Here is a 21,190-nt window from a genome sequence, read left to right on the forward strand (position 1 = left end):
AATATTTTACCTCTTGCTGTTATGTATACTCAATTAATTACTGATGGTCATACTGAAATTTTACCCTTAACAGACATGGACATTAATGTTTTATACCTTACTTATGAAAAACTTTATATCTCCAATATTTAAAATTCTTCCTCTACCATCAAGTTGTATTAACAAAATTTTTAGCAACAATCAATTTTCACATGCCTCAAGATGGATAATTCTTTGTTATATCAGGTTCCTTAATTATATCCTATCCCTCTTCCTTAATTCCTCTTATAGATGGATTAAAGGTGTATACAGATAAAAGTAAACAAAGAGGAGTGAGTAATATCTGTCTTATTAATGATAAATAGACTGACTATACACTACGTCAAATCTCTCCACAGCAAGCTGAGTTAACTACCATTGTCCTGGTGCTAAAACTGTTTTATTCTACTTTAACCATTATTACAGACCTCAATATGTTTCTAAACTTGTTCCTCATATTTTTATGGTTGTGTTATCCCCTCATTTGGATTCCAATTTACTATTTTTTAATCCTTCAAACTCTTTTACACTGTCATATGTCTCGTATCTTCTTCACTCATATATACAGCCACACCAAAATTCCTGAACCTTTGACGGAAGGTAGCGCTCACGCAGATAAAGCTATGAAATCCCTTTGTCTTTTATTTTCAGATACTGTAATATCCCATGTTTTTTTCATCATAATGCTCAATTACTAATAAAAATATTTTCCATCTCTTCTCAATATCTTATGCTATAGTCAACAACCGTTCTCACTACGTACCTCTCCAGGTTCCTATGTGGAAATCTGTAAATCCACAAAGCCTACATTCTAATAAACTTTAGCAAATGAATGTTACCCATTTCTGTCCTTTTCATCCTTACTCCTTTTTCATGTTTTTATTGATACTCATTCTAGGTTCATTTGGGCTAGTGCCCAAAGGTCTAATAACGTATCCACTTTAAATTTCTCATTTATTACTTTGGTTTGCCACCATGAGCAAGCCTATTCATTTACAAATGGATAATGCCCCCTACATATACATCTCATGCTTTTACACAATTCTGTAATCAATAAAATATAATTTTAAATCATGAAATTCCTCATAATCCTACTGGACAAACTTTAGTTAAATGAGCACATCATACTCTTAAAACTTGCCTTTTAAAACAAAAATATAAAAGGGGGATATAGCCTCTCTCATATAAATAATGCTTTAAATATTGTTTTGTTTACAGTTTATGCACTCAAGATACAATACAAAGTTAATTCTCACAATTGGTCATCTGATTTGGATAGACATTTTTTTCCCAAACAGCCTTTAGCAAAAATTTATGTAAAATATAGGGTTCCAGCAGGCCCAGGATGACAAGACCCTATGCCTCTGATCACATGGGGAAAAGGATAGACTACTATGCTCACACCAACAGGTCCAGTTTGGATTACAGCTCAGTGTGTGAGACCTATCAATTATGAATAGACATCAGGGACTTCACAACTTGATCCCCATGTTTCATTTGATTGTGGATGAGGAGAATCTCACCAAACAAAAGAACAATAACTCTCCTTGAAAGAGAAGATACGTTGAAAGAAGATCCCAAGATACTAGATTTCCAGTGACTTGGGGGGATATAAAATCATTAACAGCATCAGCTCATCAGCTGTTGGCTCAAGTGGAGTTAAAATGTACTCCAAAAAACTTAGTTACTGCTTTGATTGCTAAACTCACACAAGACTCTGTAAATCCTTTGGTTTTAATAACAACGTTGTTCTGTTGTTTTACCCCAGCAATTGAAAATTCAGTACAGTCAGACTCCTTGACTTCTAAAACCCATTATAATATCTGGATTAACTTGGATAAAATTATTATATACCTGCAAAAATGTCTCATGGTACCCATTGTTGTCTTAGCAGACTAACCATGTTCCCACAGGATTTAATAGCCACCATCCTGCACAACATATCCATAAATGTCTATTTCCCTTGATAAAAATTGTGATTATTCAGTAAACCTTCTCTCTAAGGCAAAATTTAACATTTTCCTTAGTGGATATCCCTTGACTAGCTGTTGGGGATTCAAAAACAACTATGAAACTATCCTTGCTATGGTAAAAATATTAATCATACCTCTATGACACTTAATATGCTTAATGTCGAACAAAACAACATCATCAAGCCATACTTGACAATCAGGCTGCGATTGATTTTGTTGTTATTATTACATCATAAAATATGTCAGGGGTTTAATAATATATGTTATTTCAACTTAAGTGATAATAGTAATTCTATCTCAAAGGAGTTAGATTACTTTAAAGATATCATTATAAGGGTCCAAGAGATGATAGATGTTTAGACATATTGGATTGGCTAACTTCATGGCTACCCAACTTTCCTTGGTTCAAACAATTATTTATAGGTGAATGTTTATTAATATTGAGTTTATTATGTTGTGCTTGCTGTTGCCAATGTTTACCCTATTTTTCCCCTGCTGACATTTAAGTATATATATATATATATATATATATATATATATATATATATAAATTATATATAAATATAAATATAATTTATCTGAAAGGCCTTAAAAAACAAGAAAGGGAAGCTGTGGGGGGGTTGCATTTGGGACTGGGGTCCCTGATGACTTCATGGCTGTGGCATGCTTGGTGCCTGGGAAAGTTTCTGTGAAAAGGCATAGGATGCCCAGTTGCTATGGTAATGCCCTCCATGCTAGGGTCTTATCAGCTTTGACCTTATTCTCAAGCACATAACTCCTGGGAATAAAGAAACTTGCTAGCTTGATAACTATAATGTTTCACCAAGTTCTGGTGCTCCTGGATCTTCCCTCCTTACAGTAACTTCAGACAATGGACTTTCTTGAGAACTGCACAAAGCTCCTGAGATTGCGTATTGTAACTGTGGAATGTAACTGCAGAAAAAGCAACCTTACTGATACTCTAAGCAATAAGGTAGTTATGGTACTGATGACCTAATGTAACCTATTGGTATAAATAAACGTGGCTGCTTGGACAATGAGTCACTTTGCCACCTTCCCTGCTCTCTGCATCTTGTCTGTCTCCTCTTTATTATTATTTCTTTACAAATACTGTCTTTGGTGTGGTGGAGGAAATCTGGCAAAGTAAAGCTTCATAGATCAAGTATTTGATTTCTAAAGAGCTAAAGGCCATCCCATCACCACAGATGCAACTAAAGAAAGACATACTTACTCTGCCACCCCAGGAGAAGAGCACAAGCCAAAAAAAGACAGATTTAAAATATGCACAGGGATATCCTAATATTAACCCTGTGCAAACAACATTCAAATAATTGCAGCATAAAGGTATGCAATTTAATACCATAAAATATTTAAGGGCTAGAGATGTAACTCAGTGATAGTGTTTGCCTAGTATGTGCAAGGCCCTGAATTCAAACCCCAACACTGAAAAAAGAAGAGAGAGAGAGAATTGAAATGTTCAGCTTAGCTATGTTTAATTTCATGAATAACCATGGATTTGATTGAAACTTTATTTGTACATGTATTTCCAAAAAATAATTTTATGTATCCCCCCCCTTCTCAAAGATAAAATACATTTATATAGTGTTAACATTTTTTCCTTAGGTATATTAAGAACTTCATCTAATGATTTCTTAGGTCATAAATAACTCTTACACAAGGTCAACCTTAATACTCTTATATAAGAATGTCAGTTATACAAGAACGTTTGGGGAGAGTATAATTTGTGTGCCCTTGTGCAAAAAAAAAAAAAAAAAGCTTATGTTTTGGGACTTTTATGTCAACCTAATAAAATATATCACAATAAAATACATCCCTCTGCTTTCATGTAAACTTTTGTATTGTACTGTTGTAAATGCATCTGCCTGAGGCAATTCTTCTCCCTCCTAATTATCTGGAAGCTAAGATATCAGATCTGGAAGGCTTATATCCAAGAGAAAATAATAATAAATGGATACCAGCAAGGTTGCAGTATACAAGATCACTGTGGAAGAATCAATCATATTTTTATAAATAAACAATTGAAATATGGAAACTAAAATAAAAAATAATGTCATTTACAATTGTTCTAATGAAATTGAAATATGAAGGTGTGCACTTAACAAGATATGTATAGTATTTACATAATGAAACAAAATGTTGATGAAAGAAATCAAAGACCTAAATGGATAGCTATACCATGCTCATGAATTGGAATGCTCAGCATAGTAAAGGTATCAGCTTTCCCCAAATCAGCCTAAGTTGGGTTTAAATTGATAGCAATTTCTATTAAAATCCTAACGCAGTTGTGTTAGACATAAATGAGCTCATCTTAAAATTTACATAAAAGACACAGAATGGCTAAAATAACTTTGGTTTAAAAAGAATAAAGTGAGCTGCCATACTGGTGCACATCTGTAATCCTTGCAGCTCAGGAGGATAAGAAAGGAGGATTGCAAGTTCAAAGCCAACCTCAACAACTTAGCCAGGCACTAAGAAACTTAGCAAGACCCTCAAGGGCTAGAGATGTGGCTCAGTGGTGAAGGATCCCTGGGTTCAATCTCTGGCACAAAAATAAATAAATAAATAAGCATAATAAAGTGAGAGAAATCACTATTTCATATAAAGTCTTCCTATATAGCTAAAGTTATTAATGTAGTACTGTAATACTGAAAGGGTGGATACAGATCAATGAAACAGAACAAAAAAGCTAGAAATAGATCCTTACAAATATGCCTAATTGATTTTTCACAGACAAACAAGATAATTCAATAGAGAAAAAGGAGACTTTTCATCAAATTGTGCTAGAAAACTTGAATATTCTTAGACAGAAAAATGAACCTTGACTCGAACCTCACATTTTTAAAATATTTTTTAGTTGTTAATGGACCTTTATTTTATTTATGTATTTATATGTGGTGCTGAGAATCAAACCCAGTACCTCACACATGCCAGGCAAGTACATTACTGCTGAGCCACAGCCACAGCCCCTAAACCTCACATTTTATTTAAAAAAATATAAAAATGGATAATAGAATTGAAAGTAAAACTAAAATTGTAATATTGAAGAAAAACTTCAAGCTCTAGGACTAGGCAAAGATTTCCTAGCTGTAACAATACACAAAAGCACAGTACAGAAAATAACAGCCTGATCAATTGAATTCTGTCAAAATTTAAATCTTTTGCTACAGAAAATACCCTGTTAAGAAAATGAAAATACTAAGTTACAGATACGTAGCGGGGGATATTTGGAATCCATATGTTCAATTAAGTACTATTATCTAGAATGTATTAAAAACTCTCAGAACTCAATAGTGAGAAAACAAAAATAAATGATCCAAGTAGAACATGGGCACAAGACATGAAGAGACATCTCACTGAAAAGGATATACACATGAGAAGATAAACACTTGAGAAGATGTTTAATGCAATTAACCACCAACGAAATGTAAATTACAACTTTAATGACATATTATTACATATCTTGCAGGATGGTGAAAATAAAAAATATTTACAATAGCATATTCTGGAGAAGATCATCAGAAATGAGATGGTTCATATATTGCCACTGGAAATTGAAATACAGCCACTCTGGAAAACAGTTTGGCAGTTTCTTGTAAAACTAAACATGCAACTATCATACAGCCCAGCAAGAGCACTCTTCAGCATTTATTTCAGATAAAGACTTCCTAGTGGAAATAGCACTTCCCAGTGGAAATAGGCAAGACCCAAAGCACCACTGAGCCTGCTAAAGGAAAAACACATTGAAGACAGGGGGGTCAAGCCACATTCCAGACAAAAGGAACCAATGTGCAAAGTCCAGGAATTGAGAACATGACAGTTACTAGGGCTGTAAGAAGTTTCATTGAGAAGAGTGTCTAGCAGGGATGAATGTTTGATCAGGAAGGGCATTTGATTTCATGCTTTTCTATCTGAATTTATCCTAAGAACAAGAAGAAGCTATTGAGTACCAATGCTAGGATCAGACTGGTCACTTACTTACTAGCTTTGACTTTAGGAAAAGTATTGAATATCTCTGAGTCTCAGTGAACCTTTCCAAACTCATTCTATGAAGCTAGTATTATCTTCATATCAAAACCAGACAAAGACACATTAAGGAAAGAGAACTTCAGACCACTATCCCTAATGAACATAGATGCAAAAATTCTCAATAAAATACTGGCAAATCACATACAAAACCATATTAAAAGAATAGTGCACCACAATCAAGTGGGGTTCATTCCAGGGATGCAAAGTTGGTTCAACATATAACAATCAAAAAACATAATTCACCTCATCAATGGACTTAAAGAAAAGAATCACATGAATTTTTCTCAAAAGATTCAGAAAAAGCAATTGACAAAATTCAGCATTCATTCATTCTCAAAACTCTAGAAAAACTAGGGATAGTAAGAATACACTTCAACATTGTAAAAGTTATCTATACTAAGCCCAAGGCCATCATCATTCTAAATGGAGAAAAATTGAAAGCATTCCCTCTAAAAAATCAGAATAAGACAAGGATACCCTCTTCTACCACTTCTATTCAACATACTCATTGAAATCCTAGCAGGAACAATTTGACAAAAGAAAGAAATTAAAGGAATATGGATAGAAAAAGAAGAGCTCAAACTATCCCTATTTGCCAATGACATGATTTTATATTTAGAATACCCAAAAACCTCCACCCCAAACTTCTAGAACTCACAAATAAATTCAGCAAAGTAGCAGAATACAAAATTAACACTCATAAATTAATTGCATTCCTACACACTAATGATGAATCAGCTAAAAAGGAAACTAGGAAAAACTATCCCATTCACAGTAGACTCAAAAAAATAAAATACAATACTTGGGAATCATTCTAATAAAAGAGATGAAAGACCTCTAAAATGAAAACTACAGAACTTTAAATAAATAAATTGATGGGCTGGGGTTGTGGCTCAGTGTTAGAGCACTTGCCTAGCATGTGTGAGGCACTGGGTTCAATCCTCAGCACCACATAAAATAAATGAATAAAATAAAGGTATTGTGTCCATCTACAACTAAAAAGAAATATTTAAAATAAAGAAAGAAATTGAATGACACCTCAGAAGATGGAAAGATTTTTTATGCTCTTGGATAGGCAGAATTAATATTGTCAAAATGGCCATAATACTAAAAATGTTGTACAGATCTAATGAAAATCCTATTAAAATTCCAATGACATTCTTCATAGAAATATAAAAAGCAGACTCAAATTCATTTGGACAAATAAAGGCCCAAAATAGCCAAAGCAATCCTTAGCGAGAAAGGTGAAGCAGGAGGCATCAAAAAAACAGACCTGAAATTATACTACAGAGCTATAGTAACAAAAATGACATGGAGTTGGCACTAAAACAGACATGCAGACCAATGGTGCAGAATAGAGGACACAGAGACATACCCACATAAATACAGTTATCTCACACTAGACAAAGGTGTCATAAACATACACTGGAGAAAAGATAACCTCTTCAACAAATGGTGCTGGGAAAACTGGAAATCCATATATAGCAAAACAAAATTCAACCCCTATTTCTCACCTTGCAAGGACATAGGCCTTATACCAGAGACCCTGTGCCTACTAGGAGGAACTGTAGGCCCAACTCTTCATCATGTCAGCTTAGAAACCAACTTCCTCAACAAGACCCCTTAAATAGAAGAAGTAAAATTAATAAATCAATAAATGGGATGGTTCCAAACTAAAAACTTCTTTACAGCAAAGGAAACAGTCAAGAATGTGAAGAGAGAGCCTACAGAATGGGAGAAAATCTTGGCCACCTGTACCTGAGATAGACCATTAAGCTACAGTATATACAAAGAACTTAACACACACACACACACACACACACACACACACACACACACACACATACACACACACACACACACACACACACACACACACACAAACCCACAAATAACCCAATCAAGAAATGAGCAAGGGAACTGAACAGTCACTTCAGAGAAGAAGAAATATGAATGGTCAACAAGTACATTAAAAAATGTTCAACATGTCTAGCAATTAGAGAAATGCACATTAAAACTGCACTGAGAGTCTATCTCACTACAATCAGAATGGCAATTATCAAGAATACAAGAAACAATAAATGTTGGCAAGGATGTGGGGACAAAAGGTATACTCATATATTGCTGGTGGGACTGTAAATTGGTACAATCACTCTGGAAACCAGTTTGGAGATTCCTCAGAAAACTTGGAATGGAACCACCATTTGACTCAGTTATCCCACTCCTCAGTATATAACTAAAGGACTTAAAATCAGGATAATGCAGCAATGCAGCAACATCAACATTTATAGGATCTCAATCCACAATAGCTAAGCTATGGAACCAACCTACATGCTCTTCAACAGATGAATAGATAAAGAAAATGTGGTATATATACACAATGGAATATACTCAGTCATAAAGAAGAATGAAATTATGGCATTTACCTGTAAATGGATGGAACTGGAGACCATCATGCTAAGTGAAATAAGCCAATTCCTCCAGAAAAAATAAAGGCCAAATGTTATCTCTGATATGTGGGGGTTAACCCACAATAACAAAGGTGGGATGGAAGAATAGAAGTTCATTAGATTATATAAAGGACGATAAAAGGAAGGAAGGGAGAATGGGAATAGAAAAGAGTAGAATAAATCTAACATAACTTTCCTATATTCATATATGAATACACGACCAATGAAACTCCACATCATGGATAATCACAATCATGGGATCCTATTTAGAATAACTTATACTCCATGTATGTATAATATGTCAAAATATGCTCTACTCTCATGTATATATAAAAAGGTCAAATAAAAATGAAATTGCTTAAAAATTTATATGCACACAAAAAAACCTTATGGATATTCATGGAAGTTTTATTTCTAATAGCCCTGACCCAGAAACAATTCAGATGTTCAAACCATATCATACATTCATAAAATGAAATATTATTTAGCAGTAAAAAGGAATAAGGTATTGATAGAAGCAACTGTTCGGGTGACTCTCCAGGAAATTATGCTGGGTGAAAAAAAGCCAATCCCCAAAGGTTACATATCATATTCCTACAATAATATAACTTGTTGAAATGATAAAATTACAGAGATGTGTTCTCCACTGATTTGTTCTTGCCAAGGGTTATGGACAGGATGAAAATTACAGGTGGGAGATGAGTTTGGTTATAAAATAATAAAACAAAATCCTTGTAGTTATGGAACTGTAATGTATTGTGACTGCAGTGGTGATATATGAATGTCTCATGTGATAAAATTACATAGAAGTAAACACACACACAAACTAAGTTTATATAAAACTGAGGACCTCTGAATATGATAGTTTGATTATGTCAGCATCAATTTCCTGGTGTAATATGTTCTATAGTTATGCAAGATAACATCACTGGAGGAAACTAGGTAAAGTATGCTAGTGATATCTGTATTGTTTCTTTAACTTCAGGTAGCCACATTTATCGCCAAAAAAAGGTATTAAAATCAATGCACATTTAAGAAGGAAATAGATAATGCAATATGTATATCCAAATATGAATGCACTTCTCACACAGAAAGAGACTTTCCTACATACTCTCATTTCAGCCTAATTTTATTTTTGAGAGGTTTTTTCCCCCTTATTACCTGGTTCTCATCTTTATTCTCAATAGGGTAAGTGTTTTTTAGTCTTCCTCTCCTTCTTTCTGTGTATTATATTTGTCTGGTCCTTGACATGTTTCAAGAACACTATAGCAACTGATGAAAGGCACTTACTCTTTTAAATATGGCTTTAGGATACAGGTGAGTGAAGAATTCCCTTTGAGGAATCTGGGCCTGGAAGCAAATATTTCATGTAAGGAAGTAAAAACAGAATGGTGGGAAAAGGAGGAGGTAAGATTCAAGTAATGGTAATAGAAGAGATCCTTCTCCATTATTCCTTTTCCTCCATTGGCTTGACATACTGTTTTTATTCCACCTCTCTTACTTATCTATCCTGCCCTTGGAAAATACAGAAGGCTGCCTTTATATTGGATGAGTTGTTGTGGGCAATGATGGTAGTTTATCAAATTGGTAGCATGTTTTCAAACCGCCAAAGCCTATCAGAATCACTGCAGATTCATGAATGATAATGATGCTTCTACTTTGACTCTAGTTTGCTCCTGTTGGGATCTGATATGATTACCCAACCAATTTGTGTGCTCAAATCAACCTCAATCAGACTAGAGTGCCTGGTAACTTATCCCAGTATCTGAGCTTGTGCTACTCCTAATTCCAACTCCTGATTCACTAACCAGATTCTCTCAAATCTAGACATTTTTGACCCTTTCATTTTTGTTTCTTGGCACTAACAGCCCATGTTGAGAGGCTATGCACAGTCAAGTAGTCAAAGGCCCAACCCCTGAAGTTAGACAGCAAATTGTTAATTATGTTTCCTATTTTCTAAGTAGAATGTTATGGTTTAGCCCTAAGGTGTCCCCCAAAAGGTCATGTGCGAGGCAATGCAAGAAGGTTTAGAGGTGAAATGATTGAATTATGAAAGCCTTGACCTAATTAATGAATTAATCCCCTGATAGGGATTCATTTGTTGGTAACTATAGGCAGGTAGAGAGTGGCTGGAGGAGGAGGTAGGTCATTGGGGGTGTGCCTTTGGCATATATATTTTGTATCTGTTGAATGGAATCTCTCTCTCTCTCTCTCTCTCTCTCTCTCTCTCTCTCTCTCTCTCTCCTCTCTCTCTCCCCCCTTCTTGTTGGCCATATTCCCATCTACTTTCCTCCACCACACACTTATGCCATTATGTTCTGCCTCAACTAGAGCCCCTAGGAATGGAGCCAGCTGTATATAGACTGAGATCTCTGAAGCCATGAGTCCCCAAATAAACTTTTCCTCCTCTACCTGTTCTTCTCAGTCTTTTGGCTACAGCAATGAAAAAAAGGTGATTAAAACATGGAGGAACTTGAGCAACACATTCACTTCAGTAAGCTGCAGTTTTCTCATCTTTAAAATGGGTATAATTTCAGTTACTACTTATAGGCAATGGTAATAATTTAGAGTCATGTAAAGCACTTAGAAGAGTGACTTCTCAAAATAAATGAAATATTACATGTTAAGTAATCACTACCATGCCTGATACATAGTAAATGCTCCATAGATTTTAGCTATTATTACTACTATCATCTAGCCTTATAATTTAGGAAGAAATTATTTAGAATATAAGCACAATCTGGAAAAAACTTTTATGCAATGCAATTAACAACCCTTTCAGGAAAGTATTCAGAATTACTAATAAAATTTTTGAGGCATTTTCTGGTGGAGTTTGATAAGTTTAAAAGACCCTTCTGGGAAGTTAAGTTCATCCAAATGCTACTATGAGGAGTAACTCAGGTAGCAGTCAATCTTGTGACAAGCCTAATAAACTTTTATCCAAATAGACCTTTCTTGAATCTAACAATGTTGTCTACTGCTCTTTCATCCCATAAAAGCTTCCAAGAAATAACTACAAAGCAGAGAGAGAGGCTAAGGGGAGGTTAACAGATGTTTCCAAACACACCCACTCCGTCCATTCTCCTTCAAGTAGCTGAAAAAAAAAGACAAGATGTGCACATAGATCGTTCTTGTCAGTCTTTTAAGAATTTACAGGTACTTGTTTATCTCTAGGATCATATTTTCTGCCACTCTATCCTTATCTCATTCAACTCCTCCAACACTTCTGTCTCATCCTTATACAAGTAATGTGCTTTTCTGCATCAGACCTGTATATCTGCTGTTCCCTCTGCTTGTAATGCTCTACTCACTTCTGCAACTCCACTGCCCTCCTTTTGTTAACTTTTAATCATCTTTCAAGTTTTAGCACAAAGAGCACTACTTAAACCCTTAGCTTGCAATTTATATACAGTTATACATTCCATAGCACTCCACAGTTCTCCATAGTAACACTCTGCACATTTTAATCACTTGCTCTGTCTCTGACAGATATAATTAAATATCCTTAAGGGCCAAACACATAGTCAGTATTTGAAAAATGTTGGATGAATGGAAGCATAGATGGATGGGGAGAAGGGAAGATGGCTACATAGGTGCCTAGATAAGTGATTCCATGTATAAATGAATGAATGAATATAGAGCATAGAGAAGTTATTGAAAAATATAAATATTTATAAAGCCATTGACTAATAAACAACAAAAGGACTTGAATAATTTTTACTATAATTTTCATCTTTCATAATCTCAGAAAGGAACCCAGAAGATAAATATGCCCTGATTAAAATCTGGAGTTAATGGCAAAATGAGGACCAGAATCTAGGTCTCCCAGTACTAAGCCATTAATTCATTTGGACATTCACTCAAGAAATATTTACCAGGATTATATTATATGCCATATACCATTCTGGGCTCCAGGAATATATTACTAAACAAATAAGACAAAAATTCCCACCCTCATGAAGTTTATATACTAGTAAGGAGAGAAGAGCAATAAACAATATTAGTAAGTATAGTATGTGTTTGAAACTGTTATATTCCAGGCTCTGTACTCCTGTTCCATTTATTAACACATGAATTGTTTTCTTCAGAGCATATCACCCACCCTGTGGACTATTATAGTCCCAGAACTCCTTGGTTGCTCCATTTTCTGCCCAGTCACATCTTTTGCTTAGCCCTAATCTCCCACCATGTGCTCAAGTATCAGATTTTCTCACAAGACCTCCTGCTCTGAACTTCTCTTCCTCTGCTTCCCTGTATCATGAAAAGCACAAGGAATAGCTATTTTGAGGTTGGGAAGAGAACAGATCATAAAAGTGATGCCTGCAGAAAATAACTTGGGACTTCTGCTCCCAGAAACATACAGTAGATGTACTTTTCTCTATTTCTCCTACTAACTACAATACTGAAAATTACGGTAAAAACACATAAAAATATTATGGGGTTGGGGCTGTATCTCAGTGGCAGAGTGCTTACCTAGCATGTTTGAGGCACTGGATTCTATTTTCAGCACCACATAAAAATAAACAAATAAAGACATTCTGTCCATTTACAACTACAAAAAAAATTTAAAAGATTATAAAGGGTGGAGAGAAGAAAGCATTCCAACTAAGCATCTTGGGACCCAAATAATGACTATGGAAGTATGGTCTCTGTTTTGTTTTGCCTTGTATACTTCATACCTGTTGGCAAAGAAGCCAGTAACCCAGTAATGTCAATGGTGCAGATGAAATAAGAGCAAACAAATGAGTGATCTCTCTAGTCAGAGAACATGGAAAGAAGATGCTTTACAAGAAAGAAAACATTTAGACAATACTTCTCTAGTCCAGCCATATAGCACAGGGAAGAAAATTGTACCTCACATCCCACCAAGTTGAAATGACAGCTTATATTTCTATACTCACAAAGTTGTAATGAGGTTATACAGTGTGGTAGTAGCAGAAAAAGCCAAGTATGAAGGTAAGGCTTTTATTATGAATAGCCAGGAACAAACCACACCTCTCCAGTGTCAATAAAGGCATAGTGGTGAACTTGGACTTTCACTCCACCTAAGCGCTAACAAGGACCTGTCCTCCTTCCCTCTCCATCTAACAATTGTAGAATACATACTTCATTCAAGTTCCCATATACATATGCCAAGATAAACTATGTTCAAGGACATAAAACAAACCTTAACACATTTAAAAGGATTGAAACCATACATAGTACATCCTCTATTAATAATGGAGTCAAACTACAACCAATAAGAGAAAGAATCGTAAATCTCTAGAAAAACAGTCCTTAAAGAACATACAAATAAATAAGCCATGGGTCAAAGGAGAAGACTCAAGGGGAAATTTTTAAATACATAGAAATGAATGAAAAGGAAAATATAACTAAAAATTTGTGGGTTGCAGCTAAATCTGTGCTATAAGGGAAATGTATAGTGATAAATCCACTCATTAGAAAATAGAAAAATCGGGCTGGGGATGTGGCTCAGCGGTAGCGCGCTCGCCTGGCATGCGTGCGGCCTGGGTTCGATCCTCAGCACCACATACCAACAAAGATGTTGTGTCCACCAAAAACTAAAAAATAAACATTAAAAAACAATCTCTCTCTCTCTTTCTTAAAAAAAAAGAAAATAGAAAAATCTCAAAATGACTCTCTCATATGTGGAAGCTAAAGAGAAATAAGAAAAAAAAAAAAGGATGGGGGGAGGCAGAATTCCATTAAAGTGAAAGGAACATCAGCAGTGTAGAGGAAGTTGATTGAGGGGGTCAGGATGTGGTAGAAGAAAAGGGAGAAATGGTGGAATGAACTTGACCAAATTATGCTATGTACATGTATGAATATACCACAGTGAATTTCACCTTTATGTGTCTCTCTAAAGCACTAATTAACAAATCTATAAATAAATAATATAAAGACTAATAATGTACATGAGGAAAACAAGGGAGGGAGGAGGGGAGGAAAAGAGGTAGTACTAAGGACTGATATAACAAATTATATTCTATGCATGTATGATTATGACCCCAATATTATGTAAAACTATAATATACTAAAAAAGACATTAAACCCTGCCAAAAAAGAAATATCAAAGCCCAGTTGGTTTTATCAGAGAATTCTACTCAAGCAATTAGAGAATTAAATCCAACAGCGGGGTAACTAATAATAGTTTATAATAATTTTTATTAATTATTATATTAATTATAAAAATTATAGGTTATGGTGTGAAAAGTCAATAAATGTATAGAGTATGCAATAATCAAATCAGAGTAGCTAAAAGTTCCATTTCTCTAAGTTTTTAAAACATTTTTGGTTAACATAATAATATTGCACATATTCATGGCAGGCTATTTCAATACATGTATACAAGATATACTAATCAAATAAAGGTAATTAACATTTCCATCTCATTACCATTACTGTGTGTTTAGAGTCCTTGAGTTTCTCCCTTCTAGTTATCAATAAAATATAAAATAGTTTTTAGTAAAATATAATCACTCCACTGTAATATAGAACATTAGAACTTATTATTTCTATGTAACTCTGGTTTGGGATTTGCATACTAATTATAGAGAATGGTGAGTTTCACTGTGGAATATTCATATATACATAAAATTTAATTTGATCAATTTTACTACCCAATACCTTTATTCTCCTTTCTTTCTCCCTCACCCTATTCTCTTTTCTTTACCTAGTCTGCCTTCCACTTTCATGATGCCTCTTTTTTCCCCTGTTTTTTTTTCCTCTCTAGCTTCCACATATGAGAAAAACCTATGGTACTTTTATTTCTGAGTTTGACTTATTTTGCTCAAAATTGTGATCTATAGTTCCATCCATTTTACTCCAGATTAAATAATTTCATTTCTTCTTTATGGCTTAATAAAATTTCATTGTGAATATAGCCACATTTTGTTTATCTGTTCTTTTGCTGACAAGCACTTGGGCTAGTTTAATAACTTGGCTGTTGGGAACTTTGTTTTAGTATCCATTTTCCAATCTGCCTTTATTTTTACTCCTCCTAATCCTTATGATCAACTTTTAACAGCCACATATGAGAAAGAACATGGGGTAGTTTTCTTTCTTTGTAGTTTTCCTTCTTTGTGTGAATATTTCACTCACCATAATATCCTCTAGCTCCATCCATTTTAAAGTAAATAACAGGTTTTCATTCTTCTTTATGGCTTAATAATATTCCATTGTGTAAGTGTACCAAATTTTCTTCATCCATTCATCAGTTGATGGACACTCAGGTTGTTTACATTTCTTGATTATTGTGAATAGTGCCACAATGAATGTGGGAGGATGGGTGTCACTTTGACAAACAGATTTCATTTCCTTTGGAAATATACCAGATGTGGGATTTCTGGATAGTGTGATGGTTTTTTATTAATTTTTTGAGAAACATCCTCAGTGTTTTCCATAATAGCTGTACTAATTTACATTCCCTCCAATGGTATACAAGCATTCCATTTCCTCCACATCATTGCCAGCTGTTGTTATTTTTGCCTTTTTTATAATAGACATTTTAGCTAATTGAGATAATATGGTGGTTTTGACTTGCATTTCCCAAATGCTAATGAAATTGACCATTTTTTCATAAAATTTGATGGTCACTATCTTCCTTTCAGCAGTATCTACTCATATTCTTTGCTGGCAATGATTTATTACATATTTTATAAACAACTAGAAGACAAGAGTTTGAAGATTCCCAACACAAAGAAATGATAAATTATTAAGGAAATTGAAATACTAACTACCCTTAATCGATTATTATACATTGTATGTATAAATATATGCCAATATGCAATCCCCCTTCCTGAGGAGAGTGGGAATCAGGAAACTGTTCATTGAGAGATATGTGTCAATCAATGTAGTTACTATGGGGCAACTTTTAAGCTCCATGAATTAGAATCTCACATGAAATAATCAAATAAAATATAAATATTGTATACCATCTAAACAATGTTGATCCTTCAATCCTCAATTCAGTGTTTCACAATAGTATTTTGAGCTATAAAAGTCTGTTTCTTTAAGTACCCAAGATTCCAAAGAAGACAACCTTAGGCTCATCCCACCCAAGCCTATATAGCTTCTTCACAAATCAAGGAGGACCTTTGAACTTGGTTGAAAATAAGGTGTGGTGTAGGAATAAGTTGATTTGGTAAATACATCTAGATATCCCTTGGATTAAAAACTAGTCAACTAATTTAACATGGAAAAAATATGAGAAGGGATGATATCATATGACCAGCGAGCCAAATAGATTGGCAATAAATTGCTTTTTTTCTACTCTTCCTTCCCAGGAAATTCAAAGATCTCTGTGGAAATGTCTGATTGTCTTAGTCTATTTTCTGCTGCTATACAAGAACACCACAGACTAGGCAACTTATATAGAGAAGAAATTTAATTATCACTGTTGTAGAATCTGAGATGTCCAATATCAAGGTGCCAGCATATGGAGAGGGTCTTCACACTGTATCATATCAGAAGTGTAAGGAAGAATGAAGAAGACAGAGAAATGAGAGAGGGCTGAACTCATTTTTATTAGGAACCCACAATAATGAACCATTGTTGGGATAACAGCATTAATCTATTAATGAGGCAAGAGCCTTCATAGTCTAATCACCTTTTTAAGGCTCCACCTCTTTTTTAAAATATTTTCTTAGTTGCAGTTCAACACAATACCTTTATTTTTATATGGTGCTGAGGATCAATCCCAGAGTGCTGGCATGTTCTAGAAGAGTGCTCTATTGCTAAGCCACAACCCCAGCCTAAGGCTCCACCTCTTAATACAGTTACAATGGGAATTACATTCATGTGAAGAAGCAGTGGCTACAAAGATGTAGACATGACAAGCAGGAGAGCATGAAGGCTACAAATCACTTACATTTCTTGCAATTTTGTACTTATTGGTTCATCATCATATACCAGGCACTGGGCATGATGGCATTGGCTAGGCCTGCTCCAGGTTGTCATAAAAACCTATTCAAAGAGTGGGGGGAAGGGCTTCTCTTTTTTGTCTAGAAGGTGAATTGTGACCCTCTAGTTCAGGATCCTTGCAGAAGATTAGTCCATGGACACTGTAGCCTTAGCACTGAGTTATGTACTCTCAATTACCCAACCAGGGACTGACAATAGGCAAAATGTTGACCTCAAAAGAGAAGAGGTCCTTCTATTAGACACAGTTTTCATTTGCAATGCCTCTGTCAATGTTTCTAAATCACTCTCAGATTCCCTCACCCCAGAAAGAAACAAACTGATATCCTATGCAATTATGACTCCTCATGAGAGAGAAGATAGACAACTTGAATAGGAAAGTGTTAATAACTATTCATGAATTCCCCACATGAAAGGGAAAAATCACAACAGGCTTCTGTGGCCTGCAATCTATGAGAATGAATCTCCAATTAGACTTTACCAACTCTGATCTCTCAAAGAAAGAAGTAGAATCAAGCTTTGTTAGGAAGTTTGTTTCCTGGGGAGATTTTCTGAGGATTAGAGAATGTCTTTTGGGGAACTCGGACTTTTTGTAGGCGTCTTCTAAGTGAAAATATTCAAGTGATTTTGCCACTGGAGCACAATGAAATTAAAATGGGAAAAATGGTTCTAAACCCAGCCAATGGCCAGAACTAGAAAGACATTTGAGGGCTGGGGATGTCACTCAGTGATGAAGAACTTATCTAGTATGTCTGAGATTCTGGGTTCAATCCCCATTACTACCAGAAAAAGAAAAGAATTTTTTTGTCTAACCATAGCCAACTGAAACAAAAAAAAAGTTTAATCAATAAACATTCATAGAGAACCCACTGCATACTAATCACCTTAAGACTTTCATAGACATACAAAAGAAATACAAGATAGTTCACTATCTTCTGGGTTGAACTACACTAGCTATAAAAAGTAAACATGAGTAGATAGTAAAAACCAAATCAGGAAAGGACAACTGGCCTGGAAGCCAGGAGATAGCCTTTATGCTATATGATCCTCATTTTTCCCACTTGAAGCTGAAAGAATTGGACTAAATCCATAAAGGCCTTTACAACTCAAACATTACTTAAATGTCTAAGTATATAAATATTAGAAAGGCATAATTGAATATCACATGTGAAGAGGGTTTAGGTTTATTGAAGATGAGTTTCTTTTCTAGAAGAGGCGGGTCATAAAAGTTCAATACTAGGGCCAGAGACATTTCTTCTCCAAGGATCAGTAAATGCAGTCAGGAAAGTTGGTGACTCATTCTAAGACCTCCTCAGGGAAACTGGAGAGTGCAACTCCAAAGTCAACTTCAAAGTTTCCAAACTCTCCTTTTTTATTATCTGCTGTCCAAATGCAGAAGGATTGGAAGATGATTGTTATCAGGGCCATTACTTTGGCAGACAGCCCAGTGTCTGCCTGGGAATGAAGGCTAGTAAATACTTTGTAACATTGCTAAGGGGCAATGTTGACTTCAAGAAAAAAGGCCATAAGCAGATTGGAGGTGAGGAGAAAACAATAGAATAAGAAATGGAGATGGTCTATTATAAAGATTATGAACACACAGGTTAGGGTCTTTCATTTCTAGACTCAACTACATCTCCAGCACCTTCAGCAAAGTGTTTGAACATTTTTACAACCTCAGTTAATTCATTCATAAAATGATAATAATAATAATAATAATATTTCTATAGTTATATTTGAAAAAAATAAATAAGTTGTGTATAAAGGGTAGGGCATGTGCCTGACACCTCATAGATACTCAATTATTGGTAACTCCTAATGTCATCATTACCACTACAATCATACATTTTTCTTCATAAAGTCAATAAGGACATGCTTGAACCATTAACATAACAAAAAGACTTATCAAAGGTCAATAGCATTAACTGCTTCAAAAGCATCAATGGTTCCTAAACTCCTTTGCTTTGTGCTTAATGCCCTCCACAATTGGCCTCATCCAGACTCTTTCACATCATTAGTCTTTGAAGCCATGACTATTCAATTACTCTACAAGTTCTAACAATGGCTAGGGTTGTATTGGCAGCTTTGTGCACTCTAGAAGATAGATTTGCTCTAGTTGTTCTTCCCCATTCATGCTATCCAGTGACACCTGAACTCACATCCCTGTGGCATGTCTGTTCCATAATCCATGGTGATTCAGTCTAGATGACTGAGCATCACCTCAGCTTCCTGGTTAGAATAAAAGTTGATCTTGTTTGTCTGTCCAGATCTAACCAGCTCCTTACCAGGAAGTTGGATACCTTCAGCAATGGTGGATGTTCTTATTACAACACCAATGATTAATAACCAGGATGCCACCCCACAATACACATTGAGTGTCTCTCCTCTCATGGTGCTTGCAATCTGTCATCTAGATTTCTTGGTCCCATGATTCACAAACCCCCAGTACATTCCTGGGAGTAACATATCGGACTGTTTATATTTCAGTCAGGATCACATCAGGAAATAGAAGGTACACTTAGAGGCAGTAACTTATGAAAGTTTAATGAAGGGGCTAATTAAAGGATGTGATAAGGGTTGAGAGAAAGTAACAAAGGATGTTGAAGCACCTTAAATAGCAATACGAGAGTAGTTTTTACTACCCCTAGGTCTAAAGGGATAAGTGGAAGAAGCAGTCACTGGATCCTACAGGGAGAGAGATCCATAGTTATGGCTGTAGAAGATGATCCTACCCAACAAACAATGGTCTTTCGTGAGGGAATTCACATGCCAGCAACCAACATCAACCTGGGGGAATACCTATCCCAACCTCTCTCTCCTCTCACCAGCTGTCACCATCTTGAATTGGCTATACCCAAATAAGAAGTCAAAAAGCAAAATAACTCCATTTATACATCCATAAAGGTCAGCCTCCTGGAACACACAAGAGGATGCTGAAGTGTAAGGAACAGATATAGTGGGACAAATGAAAATATTCAGTACAGGATATACTTCTTCTGGAGATTATCTCAACAGGTAAAACAACTCTGCCATCTGTAGACTAATTTTGCTATCACCATTTTGTGCTGCTCCTTAGTGCCACTGATGTTCCTACCACCCTCAATGACCAGCTCCCTACCTTCCAGGTAAAGCAGAGATCAGATCTTCCAGTTAAAGCAGAAACCAGATTATTATATATTATATATATTATATAATATATAATATTATATATGTAATATATAATATATATAATATAATATATATATTTGCCATAACATTATAAATACTTGCTTAAAGATTGTTTTAACAAGTATTATAATTTCTCTCCTTTTTCTTCTTTAAGTCTGCCTTTTTATTCATTTAACAAATAGTTCATGACTTCCCACCATATATCAGCCACTGTGTAGGTGGAGGTTGATGGTGTATAATGATGCATAAAAACATACACATTCTCTCCACTTATGGTGCTTACAATCTAGTAGAAGATAAAATACTAATCAAGGAGTCACAATAGCAACTGTAAGAGTGAATATCTAGTAAGTGCTTATAATATGCCACCTATTATGTAGTAACTTTTGTGTCAAATTAGTTATAATCTGGGACTATGCTTCCAAAAATTCTCTTCCCTATGTGTAGAAAAAAGAAGGGTTGGCCACAGGATAAATATGCATAAAACTTGAATGGAAAAAAATGAAGGGACAGCCATTTTTAATACTGTGAAAATCATTGTGAGGCCAGATGCCATTTCAGTTCATGATCATGATTGCTAATCTGCAGGCTCATCTCATGGAGCAGGAGTTAGAT

This window comes from Urocitellus parryii, chromosome X (genome assembly GCF_045843805.1).
Source record: "Urocitellus parryii isolate mUroPar1 chromosome X, mUroPar1.hap1, whole genome shotgun sequence".
Taxonomy (NCBI): Eukaryota; Metazoa; Chordata; class Mammalia; order Rodentia; family Sciuridae; genus Urocitellus; species Urocitellus parryii.